The following is an 18,008-nucleotide window of genomic DNA, read 5'->3' as shown; positions in this document are numbered from 1 at the left end:
GAAGCAATATATGTGGAAATCGCGGGAACATGTCGAGCACCAAGTGTTTTTAAAATGTTAGAACCTATGAACACCCCATCAATATCTGCCATATCCTAGCGGAGGCTTCATTGACTTGGTCCTTAATACACCACAGGAAGTACACTAGCTGCATTCTTGCTTTGGGGCTCCTTTTTTCCTTTTTTTCCCTCTTTTTTATTGTGTCTTTTTGTCTGTACTGTTTAATTAATGCGTATTGATCAATGTGTATTTGTACATGAGTTGTGAACTATTAACCAGTTGCCGACCGCCGCACGACGATGTACGTCGACAGCATGGCACGGGCAGGCATATTGGCGTACATGTACGTCCCTTGCCTCCCGCGGGTCGGGGGCCCGATCGGGCCCCCGCCCGGTGCCTGCGGCGGTCGGTTTTCGTCCGGGAGCGATCCGGGACGAGGGGGCAGCCATTCATTCATGGCCACCCCCACGTGATCGCTCCAGACGAATAGGAATCCCCCGTGACATCACTTCCTCTCCTGTAATGTAAACACAGGAGAGGAAGTGATGTATTCTCTCCTCCGTGTCGGTATTTTTCGTTCCGACACGGAGGAGAGCGGATCGGTGAGTTGCACCAACACTCTACACACACAGTAGAACATGCCAGGCACACTCACACCCCCCCTTTACCCCCCGATCACCCCCCCAATTACCCCTGCCCCCCAGTCACAGTGACACCAATGTCATTTTATTTTTATTTTTTTTATTTTTTTTTTGCATTGGTGTCATTTGTGACTGTAATAACTGTTAGGGCAGTTAGGGTTAGCCCCCTTTAGTTCTAATGTACCCCCCTAACCCCCCCAATAAAGGTTTAACCCCGTGATCACCCCCCGTCGCCAGTGTCACTAAGGCTGGGTTCACATTGCAGCGGTTTATGAGAACGAATGTGATTCGCACCGCACTGCAGTGCAAATCACATCCGATCTCTGTGCGATTCGAGTTCAGCCATTCGCCGCACCCGCCACACCCGCCGCACCCGCCGCACCCACCGCAAATTCGCACGGGACCCTTTTTTTGGCCCGCAGCAGAATCGGATCGCATGGGTGTTCACACCATGCGATCCGAGTTTGCAGATCGCACTGCGATATGCGAACTGATCTGGGGGTGTCAGTAACATTTCACTGACACTCCCAGCAGTCCGCATAGGGCAGTGTGAACTGCCGCCGGGAGGCATGCGATGCGGGAACCCGCCGCGGATTCGCGGCGTTTCCGCATCGCTCCAGTGTGAACCCAGCCTAATAAGCGATCATTTTTCTGATCGCCGTATTAGTGTCACAGGTGACGCTAGTTAGGCAGGTAGGTATTTAGGTTCGCCGCAGCTTTTTATAGCGCCAGGGACCCCCATATACTACCGCATAAAGCCCCCTGATTGCCCCCTAGTTAACCCTTTCACCAGTGATCACCATATAACTGTTACAGATGACGCTGGTTGGTTAGTTATTTTTTTATAGTTTCAGGGCACCCGCCATTTATTACCTAATAAAGGTTTAACCCCCTGATCACCCGGCGGGTGTCATTTGTGACTAATAACTGTTAGGGCAGTTAGGGTTAGCCCCCTTTAGTTCTAAGGTACCCCCCTAACCCCCCCAATAAAGGTTTAACCCCGTGATCACCCCCCGTCGCCAGTGTCACTAAGGCTGGGTTCACATTGCAGCGGTTTATGAGAACGAATGTGATTCGCACCGCACTGCAGTGCAAATCACATCCGATCTCTGTGCGATTCGAGTTCAGCTATACAGATAGTATGGCTGAATTCGTGTCGCACCCGCCGCACCCGCCGCAAACTCGCACGGGACCCTTTTTTTGGTCCGCAGCAGAATCGGATCGCATGGGTGTTCACACCATGCGATCCAAGTTTGCAGATCGCACTGCGATATGCGAACTGATCTGGGGGTGTCATTAACATTTCACTGACACTCCCAGCAGTTCGCATAGGGCAGTGTGAACTGCCGCCGGGAGGCATGCGATGCGGGAACCCGCCGCGCATTCGTGGCGTTCCCGCATCGCTCCAGTGTGAACCCAGCCTAATAAGCGATCGTTTTTCTGATCGCTGTATTAGTGTCACAGGTGACGCTAGTTAGGCAGGTAGGTATTTAGGTTCGCCGCAGCTTTTTATAGCGCCAGGGACCCCCATATACTACCGCATAAAGCCCCCTGATTGCCCCCTAGTTAACCCTTTCACCAGTGATCACCATATAACTGTTACAGGTGACGCTGGTTGGTTAGTTATTTTTTTATAGTTTCAGGGCACCCGCCATTTATTACCTAGTCTCACTAGTGTACCCCTAAATTTAGGGGTGTCTACTTTCCAAAATGGGGTCATTTGGGGGGGGTTTGTGCCATCTTGGCATTTTATGGCCTTCAAAACTGTAACGCCCTTAGAATGCCTGAAGGCGGTGCTTGGTTTTCGGGGCCCCGTACGCGGCTAGGCTCCCAAAAAGTCCCACATATGTGGTATCCCCGTACTCAGGAGAAGCAGCAGAATTTATTTTGGGGTGTCATTTCACATATGCCCATGGCATGCGTGAGCAATATATCATTTAGTGACAACTTTGTGAAAAAAAAAAAAAAAAGTTTGTAATTTTCCCGCAACTTGTGGCAAAATATAAAATATTCCATGGACTCAACATGCCTCTCAGCAAATAGCTTGGGGTGTCTACTTTCTAAAATGGGGTCATTTGTGGGGGTTTTGTGCCATCTTGGCATTTTATGGCCTTCAAAACTGTAATAGGTAGTGAGAAGTGAACTCAAAAATTTACGCCCTTAGAAAGCCTGAAGGCGGTGCTTGGTTTTCGGGGCCCCGTACGCGGCTAGGCTCCCAAAAAGTCCCACATATGTGGTATCCCCGTACTCAGGAGAAGCAGCAGAATTTATTTTGGGGTGTCATTTCACATATGCCCATGGCATGCATGAGCAATATATCATTTAGTGACAACTTTGTGAAAAAAAAAAAAAAAAAAAGTTTGTAATTTTCCCGCAACTTGTGGCAAAATATAAAATATTCCATGAACTCAACATGCCTCTCAGCAAATAGCTTGGGGTGTCTACTTTCTAAAATGGGGTCATTTGTGGGGGTTTTGTGCCATCTTGGCATTTTATGGCCTTCAAAACTGTAATAGGTAGTGAGAAGTGAACTCAAAAATTTACGCCCTTAGAAAGCCTGAAGGCGGTGCTTGGTTTTCGGGGCCCCGTACGCGGCTAGGCTCCCAAAAAGTCCCACATATGTGGTATCCCCGTACTCAGGAGAAGCAGCAGAATTTATTTTGGGGTGTCATTTCACATATGCCCATAGCATGTGTGAGCAATATATCATTTAGTGACAACTTTGTGTAAAAAAAAAAAAAAAAATTTTTTTTTGTCATTATTCAATCGCTTGAGGCAAAAAAATAAAATATTCAATGGGCTCAACATGCCTCTTATCAATTTCCTTAGGGGGTCTACTTTCCAAAATGGGGTCATTTGGGGGGGTTTTGTACTGCCCTGCCAATTTAGCACCTCAAGAAATGAGATAGGCAGTCGTAAACTAAAAGCTGTGTAAATTCCAGAAAACGTACCTTAGTTTGTAGATGTGACAACTTTTGCGCAAACCAATAAATATACAATTATTGACTTTTTTTTTTACCAAAGACATGTGGCTGAATACATTTTGGCCTAAATGTATGACTAAAATTGAGTTTATTGGATTTTTCTAATAACAAAAAGTAGAAAATATCATTTTTTTTCAAAATTTGCGGTCTTTTTACGTTTATATCGCAAAAAATAAAAATCGCAGAGGCAATCAAATACCATCAAAAGAAAGCTCTATTTGTGGGAAGAAAAGGACGCAAATTTTGTTTGGGTACAACATTGCATGACCGCGCAATTACCAGTTAAAGCAGCGCAGTGCCAAAGTGTAAAAAGACCTCTGGTCATTTACCAGCAAAATTGTCCGGTCTGAAAGTGGTTAAAATGTGTTATCATTTTTTACATGTGCCTTTAAAGTCCATTTCTTCTCTTACTCTCCAAAATAGATTAAGGGACAGTTGGACAGACTGGGGAAGGGAGTTCCAAAGGATGGGAGAAGCTCTGGAGAAATCCTGGAGGTCAGCATGGGAGGAGGTGATAAGGGAGCTAGATTGCAGGAGGACATGGGAGGACCGAAGAGAGCGGCTTGGTTGGTATTTTGAGACTAGGTTAGTGATGTAGCTAGGGGCAGAGTAATGGAACTAGAAGCTGATTGGTTACTTTGCACTGCTGCACCAGATTCTGTGTGCACCAGTTTTAGTAAATCTCTCCCATAGTGTGCGCCCTATAAAAGGCTGCTGTCCTTCTTCATGATCAACATAGGTTGCTAAAAGTGGCAGGCAACAGCCAGGACTAGTGCATCTGGCCAGTGTGCACTGTTGATTCAATGAAGGAGCAATTGACAGAGCCCATCTAAACAGTGCGGACAGAAAAATCTCCCCTGCTGGATATTGTATTCTGACTGGCAGCTCTGAATAACTGAACAGTATCTGCATCTGATTGGATGCAGGTGCTGTTTTTAACAAAAATTAATTTAAACAATCGACTTTTGTCAAACTGGCAAGAGCCGCCAGTGAGTCTAATTTGCTGAATTGACTGAAATTCAAGCCCTGTATGGCTGCTTTAACTTATAGTCAACTGTGCATGAAAAAAAAAAAAAAGTGGGGATCAGCCCTGTCCCACTTCTTTTACGTACAATCCTTACTGACCTAAATAAATCAAAGATTTACTAGAGGTAGTTTTTTTATTGTGACAAATTACCGATCCCTGCTTCCTTACCATATTAATATAAATGAATGCTTCTGAGATCTGTCAGACACACTTCATCTACTGTCAAACGGGTGTGTGTAATTCTATTACGTCTTTTAAACAGTTATGTATAAGCTGCTAAGCACTAGATGGCGTGTGATGGTATGTGTGCGTGTGTGTATGTGTGTGTGCGCTTGTGTGGGTGTTTGTGTGCCTGACAGTATGCGAAGTTTGGAGCAGAGTTCTGTAATGGCTGCTAACTGTAAGAGTGCAGGAGCAGTATGTGTATGGATATCAAGCTGTGGCTGTACATCTGGTATGTGCTGAAGAGGAATACACATTGAACTGAAAAATTACCATGACCTGCTGTGATGTGTTCCTGTGATTCACCCTGTGGGAACAAGCGTTTAAACATGCAGAGCAAGATATAACTGGGCCAAAGAGCTGAAGAAAGTTTTTGTTTATCGAGGGAGCACAAGTTAATGTGTCATCTAGCTTAAAAAACATCTGTATACAGGAAAATCAAAGTTCTTAAAGCAGGCAATTCAGCTGGACCAGTCACCATCACTAACTGTGAGTACGATCTACAGTATTCCGAAAAGGGGGGAAGACGTAAAAAGAAATATGTTCTCCTTCCTTATGAAAACTGCATTGCTTTATACTTTGTGTATGTGTGTGTTAGTGTGATTGGGGTGCTTATCTCTATCTATATGTTTGTCAGCAATTTTCTAATGCTTAATAAAAAATAAAAAAAAGACACTGTACTCTAAATACAACACATAATTGGCAAAGGGATAAACAGAAGGATTAAGTAATACCAAAAAGTACTGTAATGTTAAAATAATCATGGATCTTACATAACATTTGTCTGAATGTTTGAAATATACAGATTGTCTAACGGCATTCTACAAAAAGAAATGACTAAACTTTGCCCTATCAGAAGCCCAAGGCCTTTATAATATTTGGCTAAATCTATGATACACTGTACATAGTTGTGGAACACTTCTCTAATGGGCACAGACTGTAACAGCCAAAAACCTTAAGGCTTAATGTACACGGAACGTTTTACAACCTCTCCTGAACGATTTAACTTGAAAGATAGCAATGTCGCGTTTAGCCGTGTTTTTTTTATTTTTTTCAAATAGTCAAAAATGTAAAATGCCTGTAAACGAAACGCGGCTAAATGCAAGTTACTGCGTTTACAGGCGTTTGGTGTTTCAAATGCCTCTGAACACCCGTCCTAAACGCATTTTTTTGCTTTCCAAAAAATACGTCTAAACTCAACTGCCTAGAAATGACTAAAAATGACCCTGTGTACGTGTACTGATCAGATAACAGAGGAGAGTTCAGGGGCAGCTGAAAAAAATGCCCAACTGCTCCTAAACGTCCATTTACCAGCAGCAGTGTACATGAAGCCTTACCATCTAAATCCTCTTAAAGAAAAAGATCACTAAGGCTACTTTCACACTGAGGCTGTTTACAGGCGTTTTAGCACTAAAAATAGCGCCTGCAAAGCGCCTGTAAAGCGCCTCTCCTATCACTCCACTGTGAAAGCCGAGGTCCTTCACACAGGAGCGGTGCACTTGTGGGACGATAAAAAAAGTCCTGCAAGCAGCATCTTTGGGGCGCTTTAGGAGCGGTGTATACACCGCTCCTAAAGTGCCCCTGCCCATTGAAAACAATGGGCAGCACCGCCGAAGTATCTGCAAAGTGCTTCAGCAATGCTGCTAGACGGCGCTATTAACCCCTTCATCGGCCGCTAGCAGGGGTTAAAAGCGCCCCACTATCGGCCGAAAAGTGCCGCTAAAATGGCTATTTTTAGCGACGCTTTACCGCCGACGCCTCCCACCCCAGTGTGAAAGTGTCCTTAAATCTATATCATATTTGATGAAATGATGTTAGCTTGTAAGTAATATGCCACAATTTATAAAACAAAAAGGCTTAAATAGAAAACTATACGTTTGATTCTCTGGATTGCTATATCTTATTACTTTGTGCAAATTTTAAGTAAAAGTTACAATTATGAAAATAAATAAATAGTGGACATGAAAACATTTTTTTTTGTGTACAGTATAAAAGGAAGAGTAACTCCTGTTTGGAAAGTGTGTATGTAAAGACATGCTTTACAAACAGGAGTTACTCTTCCTTTTATACTGTACACAAAAAATAAAAAAGTTTTCATGTCCAGTATTTATTTTCAGAATCGTAATTTTTACTTATAATTTTGCATCAAAGTACAGAGTAATAATGAGCATAGGCAACATACAGCAGTCCAGAGAATCAAATGTATCTAAGCAGAACACTGTTTAGTTACAGGTTTACATGTAAAGAGCTCTGAAGTGTATATAATGAACAATTGGAAGGCCATACTCTATGTCCATTCATTTTATATACAGTATACAAAAGCTTATAGCTATTGTATTGCTAAAATGCAATACTCCTATACAGTGTACTAATATATATATATATATATATATATATATATATATATATATATATATCTTGCATACTTGTCATGTGCATTTTATACTAATATGCTCATTGAAGTGGTATTAAAGGGATTGTAAAGTCAGAAGGTTTTTTTATTTTAATGCATTCTATGCAGCAGTTGCCCCAGGCCCCTTAACACTTACTTGAGCCCCATCTCTCTGTGCAGCGATGTCCACAAGTTCCTCTGCCATCCTACTGATTGGCTGAGACACAGCAACGGTACCATTGGCTCCTGCAGCTGTCAAAGTCAGTTGGCCAATCAGGAGAGGGGGGCGGGGCTGAATTGGGGCTCCCTGTCTGAATGGATACAGAAAGCTGAGGCTCCGCTCCGGTGACCCCATAGCTAGCTGCTTGCTGTGGAGGCACTCAACAGGAAGAAGGGCCCAAGAGCAGTGAAGAGGGACCCAAGAAGAGGAAGATCTTGGCTGCTCTGTGCAAAACCATTACAGAGAGCAGGTAAGTATAACATGATTATTATTTTTAGAGAAAAAAAAAAGACTTTACAATAACTTGAAACCCAAAAACAACAATGCAGCTAAACAAAACCAAAAAAAAACTGTAAGGCAATTGCATAAATGTGCTAGTATGCATAGCATACTAGCACATTATCAACTGCATTATCAAATACTTACCTTAGAATGAAACCCTCGAGCGCTGCCCTGTCATCGCTGACATCTTCCTATGGTCTGTCTTCTGGGTTCGCGCACTCCAGCAATATGTGATTCGCCAGAGCCATGATGACGGTATGGTGACAGCACTGTATGCCGGACCTTAGGAGCGCATGTGTCGGTGACGTCACCAGCTGCATCGAGGGTGAATATTTCCAAAACAGTGCACGTTTAGGAGATATTATTTTACCTATATGTAAGCCTTATTATAGGCATACCTGTAGGTAAAAATCACAAAGTGGGCTTTACTACTGCTTGAAATGTAGTAGCAGCATTCATTTTTTTTTTCACCTGGTGATCCATCCAGTAAGTCTATAATTTTTCAACAGACCAAAGTTGTCCAGCAAAAGTGGAAGTTATAGAGTTGAGAGAAACCATTTAACACAGACAGGGGTGCTTACAATGGTAAAAAGGTAAAAAACTGTTGCTGCAATTACTCAAAAAGTGTTAGCTGGAGATTGACTTTAATTTGACAGTCAGGTTAATCTAAATCTGGTCCTGCAACACTTCCCTAATCCCAGATTGAAGATGCTACTTTCCAAAAGTGGCTCAATTGCTCCTCTTTCCAGAATGGAGACACCCTAGGCTGTGTTAGTGGCTGGATCACTATGTAAAAATGTAGGGAAAAAAAGAAACTAATGCGGTCACTACATTTAGGAATTGTTAAACTGCAATATATAATATTTTTGTTCTGCTGCAAATGTGACCAAATTATAAAAAAAAAAAAGAAAGCAGTTACTGTTTATACTGTACTAATGAGATAAGAACTAAATGCAGACAAAGAATTTTCAAGAACATTCCAGCATTTTGGTGACTGTAAGGAATATGGTAATAAAAGGGGTATTTCTAAGACGATTCTGGGAGTGCTTACACTGGATCTGTACTTGGTGTTCATTTTCATGAAATTGTGTTCTGGAATGCAGGAAAAGAAGTCATTGTTAGCCGCAGTCTTAACACTAATTACGTATCATTATAACTGGATTGTATATAATGACTCAGAGACACAGAATCATTTACTAGTAAAATAGAGTCATTTTCTTTAAAGCAAACCTGTTGAGTGTTTAGAAGGTAGTAAGATGTCCCGGTAGAAGGCATTGTTACATGACTGCACATTTCTTCATTACATTTGCAGAGTTCTGAAGTATCCTGAAATCCTAGGGTGTTCTAAAGAAAAAGTAAACTTTAAGTGTCGGTTCACACTGAGGCAGCACGACTTGCAGCGTGACTGCCTCAGGCGACCTGCACACGACAGCAGCGGCGACTTGCAAAACGACTTCTGTATAGAAGTCAATGCAAGTCGCCCCCAAAGTCGTACAGGAACCTTTTTCTAAGTAGGAGCGACTTCAGTCACTCTAATTAGAATGGTTCCATTGTACAGAACGGGACACGACTTGTCAGGTAGATAAGTCGCCTGACAAGTCATCCCAGTGTGAACCGGCTCTAACTGTACCTTTGATTGCTGGTTCCCATATTGCCCTGCCCTTTTCCCACTAACTGTTCCTTGCTAATGGGCAGCAACAGAAAGGCACAGGTGATGAGGGTACACAGATGACAAGCAAACTTTGGGTATCAGATCAGTCCTTCATTTTTTGCTACAGCTCCACCCCATTCTTAATCCAAAATTATGGCCATTCCTGTTGGGGAGGGGAAGCCAGCACTGAACTCTATGCCCTCTCTGATGACTGCTCTTTTTCTATTATGAATCATTGATGGCAGTACTGATTGTTCATTCATAGTACTAAAAGATCACTAATGCCAACGTACACATGAACGGAATTATGGTCGGAAAAAGGTCTGATGGGTTTCCCGTCGGAATTCCGCTCAAGCTGTCTTGCCTACACATGGTCACACCAAATTTCGACCGTCAAGAATGCGGTGACGTACAACGATACTAGAAAAAGGAAGTTCAATAGCCAGTAGCCAATAGCTTCCATCTCGTAGTTGAATCTATGCAATTCCGACACAAAAAAATGATAGAAAGTTTTTCCGTCGGGAACATTGGGGGCATGCTCTCACATTTTTGCTGGCGGGAATTCGGCCAGCTAAACACCGATGGAGCATACACACGGTCGCATTTTCCAATGAAAAGCTCTCATTGGCCTTTTGCTGGCCGAGATTCCGATCATTAAATTTGCAGCTTTGTGTATTCATATGCGGCTACTTGTACACATACTGTACATATCCATGGCAGAGGGATCATACGGTGCTGATCTTTAACTATTATAACCAAAACGGAAGAGCTGTGGAGGTTGTGTCATACACTACCCCAGACAGCATTAATTATTTATTCACAAAAAATAAATCACTAAATACTGTGGTGCTGTGTGAACCTGAACCATTGGCTGTGTATGTTTACATGCATCTGCAAAGAGACACACAGCACCGCAAGTTGTGTGATCCTGGTGATAAGCAGCAATGGTCTCGAGAGTGACCCCTGCTGCCAGAGAGTGCCACTGTTAATCACAATCAAATCTCTATTCTAGCAGTGTAATCGGATGAGGGGAGGAGGCTGTCAGATATAGGTGTGTGCAGTCTATTGCACATTAAAACTCAAACACACATGCATGTGTGTGCTTGTATATATGTGTCAGTAGGGCAGTGGATGGTGTCAGTAAAGCAGAGGTTGGAGTCAGTAGGGCAGTGGGCGGTGTCAGTAGTTCTTTATTTTTATCATTTTATTTTATTTTTTATTATTTTCTTACCTTTTATTATATTTTTAAATTTTTTAGGAGTCCTGTCAGGGGGTTTTAGTGAAATATCAGGGGTCTAAACTGACCCCTGATGTTTCACTTTTTAGACATAGAAAGGGACTGGAGACGGAGATTTCCCAGTCCCTTTCTCTGCAGCCTCATTTACAATGGACTGTGAATGCATGCGACGTGCCCTGTGATGAGTGGCTTCTTCTTTATTCAGAAACGGAAGCATAGGAAACACAATTTTCTATGTGTCCATTATCAGTGAACACAGTGAGTGATTGGTAATGCTCACCCACCATGTTCATCCAGAAACGGAAGGGGCCGGTAAATTACATATTTATTGGCCCCTTCACTGCTCTTCATCATGAAACACCCCCCTGTGTACCCACAGCAGCAGCGGGCAGGAGTGGAGGTAAGTTACGGGGGTGGGTGCATGGTGGGGGGGAGCCAGGTCAGCATGGGGAATATGTGCTTTACGAGGTGATTAGCGTGTGACCAGGCACACCCTGCACACCCTGTGCGCACACCTATGTTGTCATTATACTTCTGAGCTTATACCACTAAGCAACCTTTGTACACTGCTTATTACCTTGTGCCCTGCCATATAGTAATGAGATTTTCAGTCTAAGCTGAGTAAGCTAAATGATAAGCAAAATGGACACTACCGTTCTCTGACTGCCTTGTGGCATACCGGTTCCAGGACACTGAAACTGAGGCTATTCAACTTCATTGCAAGTTACACAACTGCCTCAAATCAGGTGACCTTATAATGGTATTAAACCCAAAAGCAAAAATGTATTATACTGCAGCTTACCAATTCTTAGGCCTCATTTATGTGGGGTATATCAATACACCCGCGTGAGGCTGCATTTACCTGCACGGCGATGCACAGTTTTACCTGCACGGGCACATCTGCTACTCTCAATTGGACATCCACGACGTGGGTGCCTGTCCTCAAACTCACATATTGTGTGTTTGGGACCTACATCCACACCCACCCAAATGTCAGATTGGGAACAGCAGCTGTGTCTATGCGGCCAGTGCGTACCATTTGACATTAATGACACTGCTTGCACAGGGATGCATGGAATGCCTGTACATCCCGTGCACATAAACAAAGCCTTCCAAAGGTACAGGAATACCTCACTTTTAAGTACACATTGGGGTTTATTTACTAAAGCTGGAAAGTGCAAAAGCAGGCTCACTTCTGCACAGAAACCAATGAGCTTCCAGGTTTTATTACCAAAGCTTAACTGAACAAGCTGGGGTTTGAAGCTCTTTGGTTTATATGCAAAAGTGAGTCTGATTTTGCACTCTCCAGCTTTACTAAATAAACCCCATTGTGTACTTAAAAGTGGGGTATGCCTGTATATGCATTGATATGACTCATGCCATTAAGACCTTAGATGTGGTGGCTGCATTCTTTGTTTAGGTTTTTCTTCATTTACTTTCACCTGGTGATTCAGCCAGTAAGTGTTGTTTTTCAACTTCTTTTAAAGAAGAATGTTCTTTTTAACTGTTTCCCAAAACAGTAACATTCAAGTCATGCTCTGAATGATAACAGTCACATTTGCCTGTTCTCCTAACTGACCTGTCAAGGCATGAAATGTCTGGTGTCATGTGCAGCACCATGGCAACTGCAGATAAAACAGCGGTTAAGATGGCATCTTCCTTGGAGGTGAAGAATAGGGGGGTTTAGTTCTACTTTAACATACCAAGATGTCTAACCAAAGTGCCAGTTATGCCGCGTACACACGATCAAACAATCGGGTGGAAAAGTCCGGCAAACTCAAGTCCGCTGAACAATCCTCCTGTGTGTAGCCTCCAGCGGACTTTTTTTACCCGAAAGTACGGCAGACTTAGAAAGTATTTTTGCACTCCAATCTTCCTGCCGGACTTGCATTTCGGCGGACAATCCGGCCGTGCGTATGCCAGTCCGCCGTACTTTTTAAATGAACTGACTTTTGCCGCCCGGAGAAAAGTCCGCTCATTTTGAGCATGTCTCCAGGTAGGCGGGGCCCACGAGGGATGCGTCGCTGGCCCTGCCACCTGGTATGGACTTAAAGGGGTCCCCCCCAGGTCCACATCAGACCCTTGTTCGGGCACGCTACCCGGCCGGCCAGGAAAGGGGGGGACGAGTGAGCGCCCCCCCTTCCTGAGCCGTACCTGGCCCCCCCACCCCAAAGCACCTTGTCCCCATGTTGATGAGGACAAGGGCCTCTTCCCAACAACCCTGGCCGTTGGTTGTCGGGTTCTGCGGGCGGGGGGCTGATCGGAATCTGGGGGCCCCCTTTAATAAGGGGGCCCCCCGGATACCGGCCCCCCACCCTATGTGAATGAGTATGGGGTACAATGTACCACTACCCATTCACCTGTAAAATAAAGTACAAAAAAACACAACACACAAGGGTTAAAATAGTTTATTGCACACCTCCGGGGGTCTTCCGTCTTTGGGGGTCTTCTCGCTGGACTCCTCCACTATCTTCTTCTAGCTCTTTTACTAGCGTACTAGCGGAGGAGCCCGGCTTTCTTCCTCGCCGCCGCCCTCCGACTAAGTCCGCCGGATAGTCGGCTACGTGTGTACGTGGCATTAGAGGACTGGAACAAACCATTTTACAAGCACTGGGGTGCTTAAATAGTATAACCTTCATCCCAAAAGGAAAAAAAAATGTTTGCTGTAACTGCTTAAAAAGCGGTACTTGGAATTCAGCTTTATTTTGTTAGTCAAGTTTATACAAGTCAGAAGGAATCATTTCATTGGATATTCCAATCGTGTGTGGGCTTCGGCAGACTTTTTTTTTTCTTGAAAATTCTGATGGATCTAGAAATAGAACATGTTTTAAATCTTTCCGACTGAATCAATTCCTATTGGGAAAACCATTCGTCTGTATGCTGTTCCGATGGACCAAAAACGACGCAAGGGCAACTATTGGCTACTAGCTATTTAACTTCCTTTTTCTAGTCCCGTCGTACATGTTGCACGTCACCGCGTTCTAAACGATTGGACTTTGGTGTGATCGTGTGTAGGCAAGCGAAACTCCATCGGAAAAAACATCCGTTTATTCTGACGGAAAAACCGGCTGCGTGTAAGCGGCATAAGACTGTAAGGGCTCATTTACAGTTTACAGTTTACACATGCTTCAAAACAGGCTTTGTTAAAGCTTTCTGAACTCTAGTCAATGCTCCTGTCACTAAATAAAATGGTTAGCTTACAGTCCCGTTTACACCTCACTTTTGCTTTGGCTTTGCTTCAAGAATTACACCCCATGTAGCTTTAGTGGTGCTTCAAAACCTCTTAAAATCCTCCATAGAAGTCTATAGCAAAGCTTGCTTGAAGCCCCACTGAAGCCTCATCAAAGATCCACTGAAGCCCCATCAGAGCCCCACAAAAGTCCCATCAATGCACCATCAAAGGTCCACCAAAGCCTAATCAAAACCTCATCAAAGCACCAAGCAAAAACAAGGTGTAAACAGGACTGTAAGCTAATCATTTTATTTAGTAACAGGGGCTTTGACTAGCGATCAGAGAGCTTTAACAAAGCATGTCCGAAGCCATGTTTTGAAGCAAGTGAAAACAAGCCCTTAGTGTGTTACTGGCCAGATCACCAAGTAAAAATAATGACAAATAGCCTAAAAAATAAAATAAAAATAAAATAAAAACAAACAAAAAACAAACAAACAAAAAACAAACATAGCAACCCTATTTGCAACGGTGAGAGGTCTTGTGTGGCAAACCTTAGTATAACACTCAATGATGTACCGATCATCCAAAAAAAGAAAACAATTGTAACTTAGCTTGCTCAGTTACAGTATTCTTTCCACGTGAGGTCCATAAGATAATACCTCTCATACAACACCTTTTCACAATGAATATTCATCATTATTCTACTTACTTGCAGTTACTTGCAGTTTAGTCTCTTTGCATATATAAGAAGACCAGTAAGGTGGCCTGAATTTATGGGAGGAGTCTGGGAGGGTATTTCAGCAGACCACTCAAATGTGGTCTTTGTGGGTTCCGGTGCGTGATACCCTCCTTCTCATTCCCCTTTTCAGGGCACTTCTCAGCACATTTTTCTCCACACTTATCCAATACTTATCTTGGGTATGCCCCCTTTTTGGCATACCAGCCAGCAGACCAGGGCTCAGCTCTATGTTATTTTGTAAGTCCTGTAATGTGTTTATGTTGTTCATATCGGTCTCGGTTGAAGAGCTTTGACCATAAATACTGTATATTATTAATACATATATTTGATATAAGCACAAATAAAAATCAATATTTACCTTAAAAAAGGGTGTCGTCCAAAATGTGCTTATCTTTTACAGTCCTATGTAGTACTCTGGAGGCTGTCATCTCCTGTGGTTTCGCTATAATGTTTTAATGTATTACTACTTTATAAAAAAGCATCTCTAATACTTATGCCCCGTACACATGATCAGATTTTCTGACAACAAATGCTGGATGTGAGCTTGTTGGCGTAAAGTCCGTCCGGGTGTATGCTCCATCGGACAATTGTTGTTGGACTTTTGGGAGCCTAGCCGTAAATTTAGTAGTACATTTATGATTTCACTCCTCACCACCTATCACACTTTTTAAGGCCATAAAATGCCAAGATGGCACAACCCCCCCCCCCCATGACCCCATTTTGGGAAGTAGACACCCCAAGCTATTTGTTGAGAGGCATGTTGAGTCCATGGAATATTTTATATTTTGCCACAAGTTGCAGGAAAATTACAAACTTTTTTTTTGCACAAAGTTGTCACTAAATGATATATTGCTCAAACACGCCAAGGGCATATGTGGAATTATACCCCAAAATACATTCTGCTACTTCTCCTGAGTACGGGGATACCACATGTGTGGGACTTTTTGGGAGTCTAGCTGCGTACGGGGCCCCCGAAATCCAATCACCGCTTTCAGGATTTCTAATGCCGTGTACACACGATCAGACTTTCCGGCAGACTAGGTCTTCCCGATGGACTTTCGGCGGACTTACAACGGACTTTCCAAACAAATGAACTTGGCCACACACAATCACACCAAAGTCCGACGGATTCGAACGTGATGACGTACGACCAGACTAGAATAAGGAAGTTAATAGCCAGTAGCCAATAGCTGCCCTAGCGTCGGTTTTCGTCCGTCGGACTAGCATACAGACAAACAGATTTTTCGACTGGACTTGAGTCCATCGGAAAGATTTGAAACATGTTCTAAAGCTAAAGTCCGTCTGATTTTTCAACAGCAAAGGTCCAATGAAGCCCACACCCGGTCGAATTGTCCGATGGATTTGTTCCGTCGGACCTTTGCTGTTGAAAAGTCCGGCCGTGTGTACGCAGCATAAGGGTGGAAATTTTTGATTTCACTCCTCACTACCCATCACAGTTTTGAAGGCCATAAAATGCCAAGAAAGCACAACCTCCCCCCCCAAATGACCCATTTTGGAAAGTAGATACCCATACTGACAGGCATGGTGAGTATTTTACAGCTCTCATTTGTTTTTGAAAATGAAGACAGAAAATAAAAAAAAAAAATTATTTTTTACATTTTCTAAACTTTGTGACAAACAGTGAGATCTGCACCATTATGATACATACACTATTTTGTTTTTAAATGTGGTAGTGAAATCGCCTCCTACAGCGCTGGAGTCACGACTTTATGTATCGTGGGAGAAAACGCTGTTGCTGTCAAGATAGATAAATCCGAGCTGCAACTGTATGTCGTACCTGCTAAGCAAATGATGGTTAACAAAGTAACATTACAGTAGAACAGTGGACAGTCTGGCAGACTAAGTCTTTCGGAATTTCCGTAATATTGTCCGTCCAAACTTGGTTTCAGCGGACAGTCCGCTCGTGAGTAGGCTAGTTCGACGGACTAAGTATGGCGCATGCTCAGAAAGGATTTACACGGCCGAAGGTTGCATTGCAGTGTATTGGAAGTCGTATTTCTAGTCCCGTCGTACGTGCCGTACACGTCATCGCGCAAGCTTTCAGCGGACTGTCTGTTCGTCGTGTGTGGTCAAGTCCGTTCATTCAAAAGTAGGACGGACTGTCTGTCGGATTGTCTGACGGACTTAGTTGGACGGATAGTCCGCCCGTGTGTAAGCGGCCTAAGACATACCATAACTGCAAACAAATAAAAAAAAAAAATAGTAAAAAATAACATTTTTTTAAAGCAATCTGTGCCTAACATATATATTTATATATACATACATATATTTATATACACATATATATATATATATATATATGCCGAAGCATGGGGGCATCCACCCCAAAAGTTAGGAGCAAAGCTAAAGAACAAGCTAACTAACCAGCATCACCTGTAACACTTATATGGTGATCACTGGTGAAAGGGTTAACTAGGGGGCAATCAGGGTGTTAAAATCTTTATTAGTATATGGGGGTACCTGGCGCTATAAAAAGCTGACAGTGAACCTAAATAACTAACTGACTAACTAGCGACACCCGTGACGCCAATACGGCGATCAGAAAAATGATCAATTAGTGACACTGGTGACAGGGGGTGAAAGGGTTAACTGGGGGGGTTAGGGGAGTACCCTAGACTTAAAGGGGCCTACCACTAATTGCCCTAACACCTTATAACAGTCACAAAATGACACCAATGCAGTGATCAGTAAAAAAAATGAAAACTGTCATTGGTGTCACTGTGACAGGTGGTGACAGGGGGTGCAGGGGGAGTGATCAGGGGTGATTTGTGTACCCATGTGTACTGGTGTTAGTGTGCTGTTGGTGCAAACTCACAGTGATGTCTACTCTCCTTGGGATCCTGACAAAAAGACTGACATGAGGAGAGATGGCATCACTTCCATTGCTTATGTTTACAGTTTCAGAAGCAGAGGAAGCTTTCCTTTCGTCAGGAGCAATCGTGTGGGGGTGGCCATGAATCCGTGGTCACACTCCCCACACACGGGAGGGCAGTAATGTGGTTAAAGTGGCAATCAACACTCCCATTAGAATCTGTGTTTAACATTTACAAACATTTACAAACTTATACAGACCTTAGAGAGGCCTAGTCATTACTGCACACCTCCACCATCACATGAGCAAGCTCTTTCACTGATCCACACTCCTTCACATGCACCTTCTCTTCCCTGATGCAGTAGCTCTGAGCTCAGCGTTTGAGGGCACACTTCTGTGATGAAGAGTTAAAGTGATTGTAAACCTTAGTTTTTTGGTTTTTTTTTTATGAAAATATGTTATACTTACCTGCTCTAGCTAGGGATTTTTCAGCGTTGGTGGCAACTCTGCACATGCTCTGTTTTCAGTGACATCTGAGCAGCCCATGTGACTATAGAGTTATACATGTGGGCTTATACACAGTGGTAGGTGACAGCCCACTCCCTCCC

General features: G+C 43.3%; 1 protein-coding gene across 3 annotated transcripts in view; it reads left to right on the top strand.

Moving 5' to 3' along the window:
- The first annotated feature begins 4,967 nt into the window (after nt 1-4,967).
- Nucleotides 4,968-18,008, top strand: part of MDFIC (MyoD family inhibitor domain containing) — a 205,289-nt gene continuing 192,248 nt past the window's right edge. The window contains exon 1 of one of the 3 annotated variants that reach the window (XM_077472101.1): nt 4,968-5,363. The gene's annotated coding sequence lies outside the window, so the exon portion shown is untranslated. The remainder of the gene's footprint in view (nt 5,364-18,008) is intronic. The other 2 variants (XM_077472105.1, XM_077472104.1) reach the window with 2 other exon arrangements.

Source organism: Lithobates pipiens, unplaced genomic scaffold, assembly GCF_037356315.1.
Source record: "Lithobates pipiens isolate NorthernLeopardFrog02 unplaced genomic scaffold, aLitPip1_a1.2 Scaffold_8, whole genome shotgun sequence".
In the NCBI taxonomy this organism is placed as follows: Eukaryota; Metazoa; Chordata; class Amphibia; order Anura; family Ranidae; genus Lithobates; species Lithobates pipiens.
This window is presented reverse-complemented; position numbering and strand designations above follow the sequence as displayed.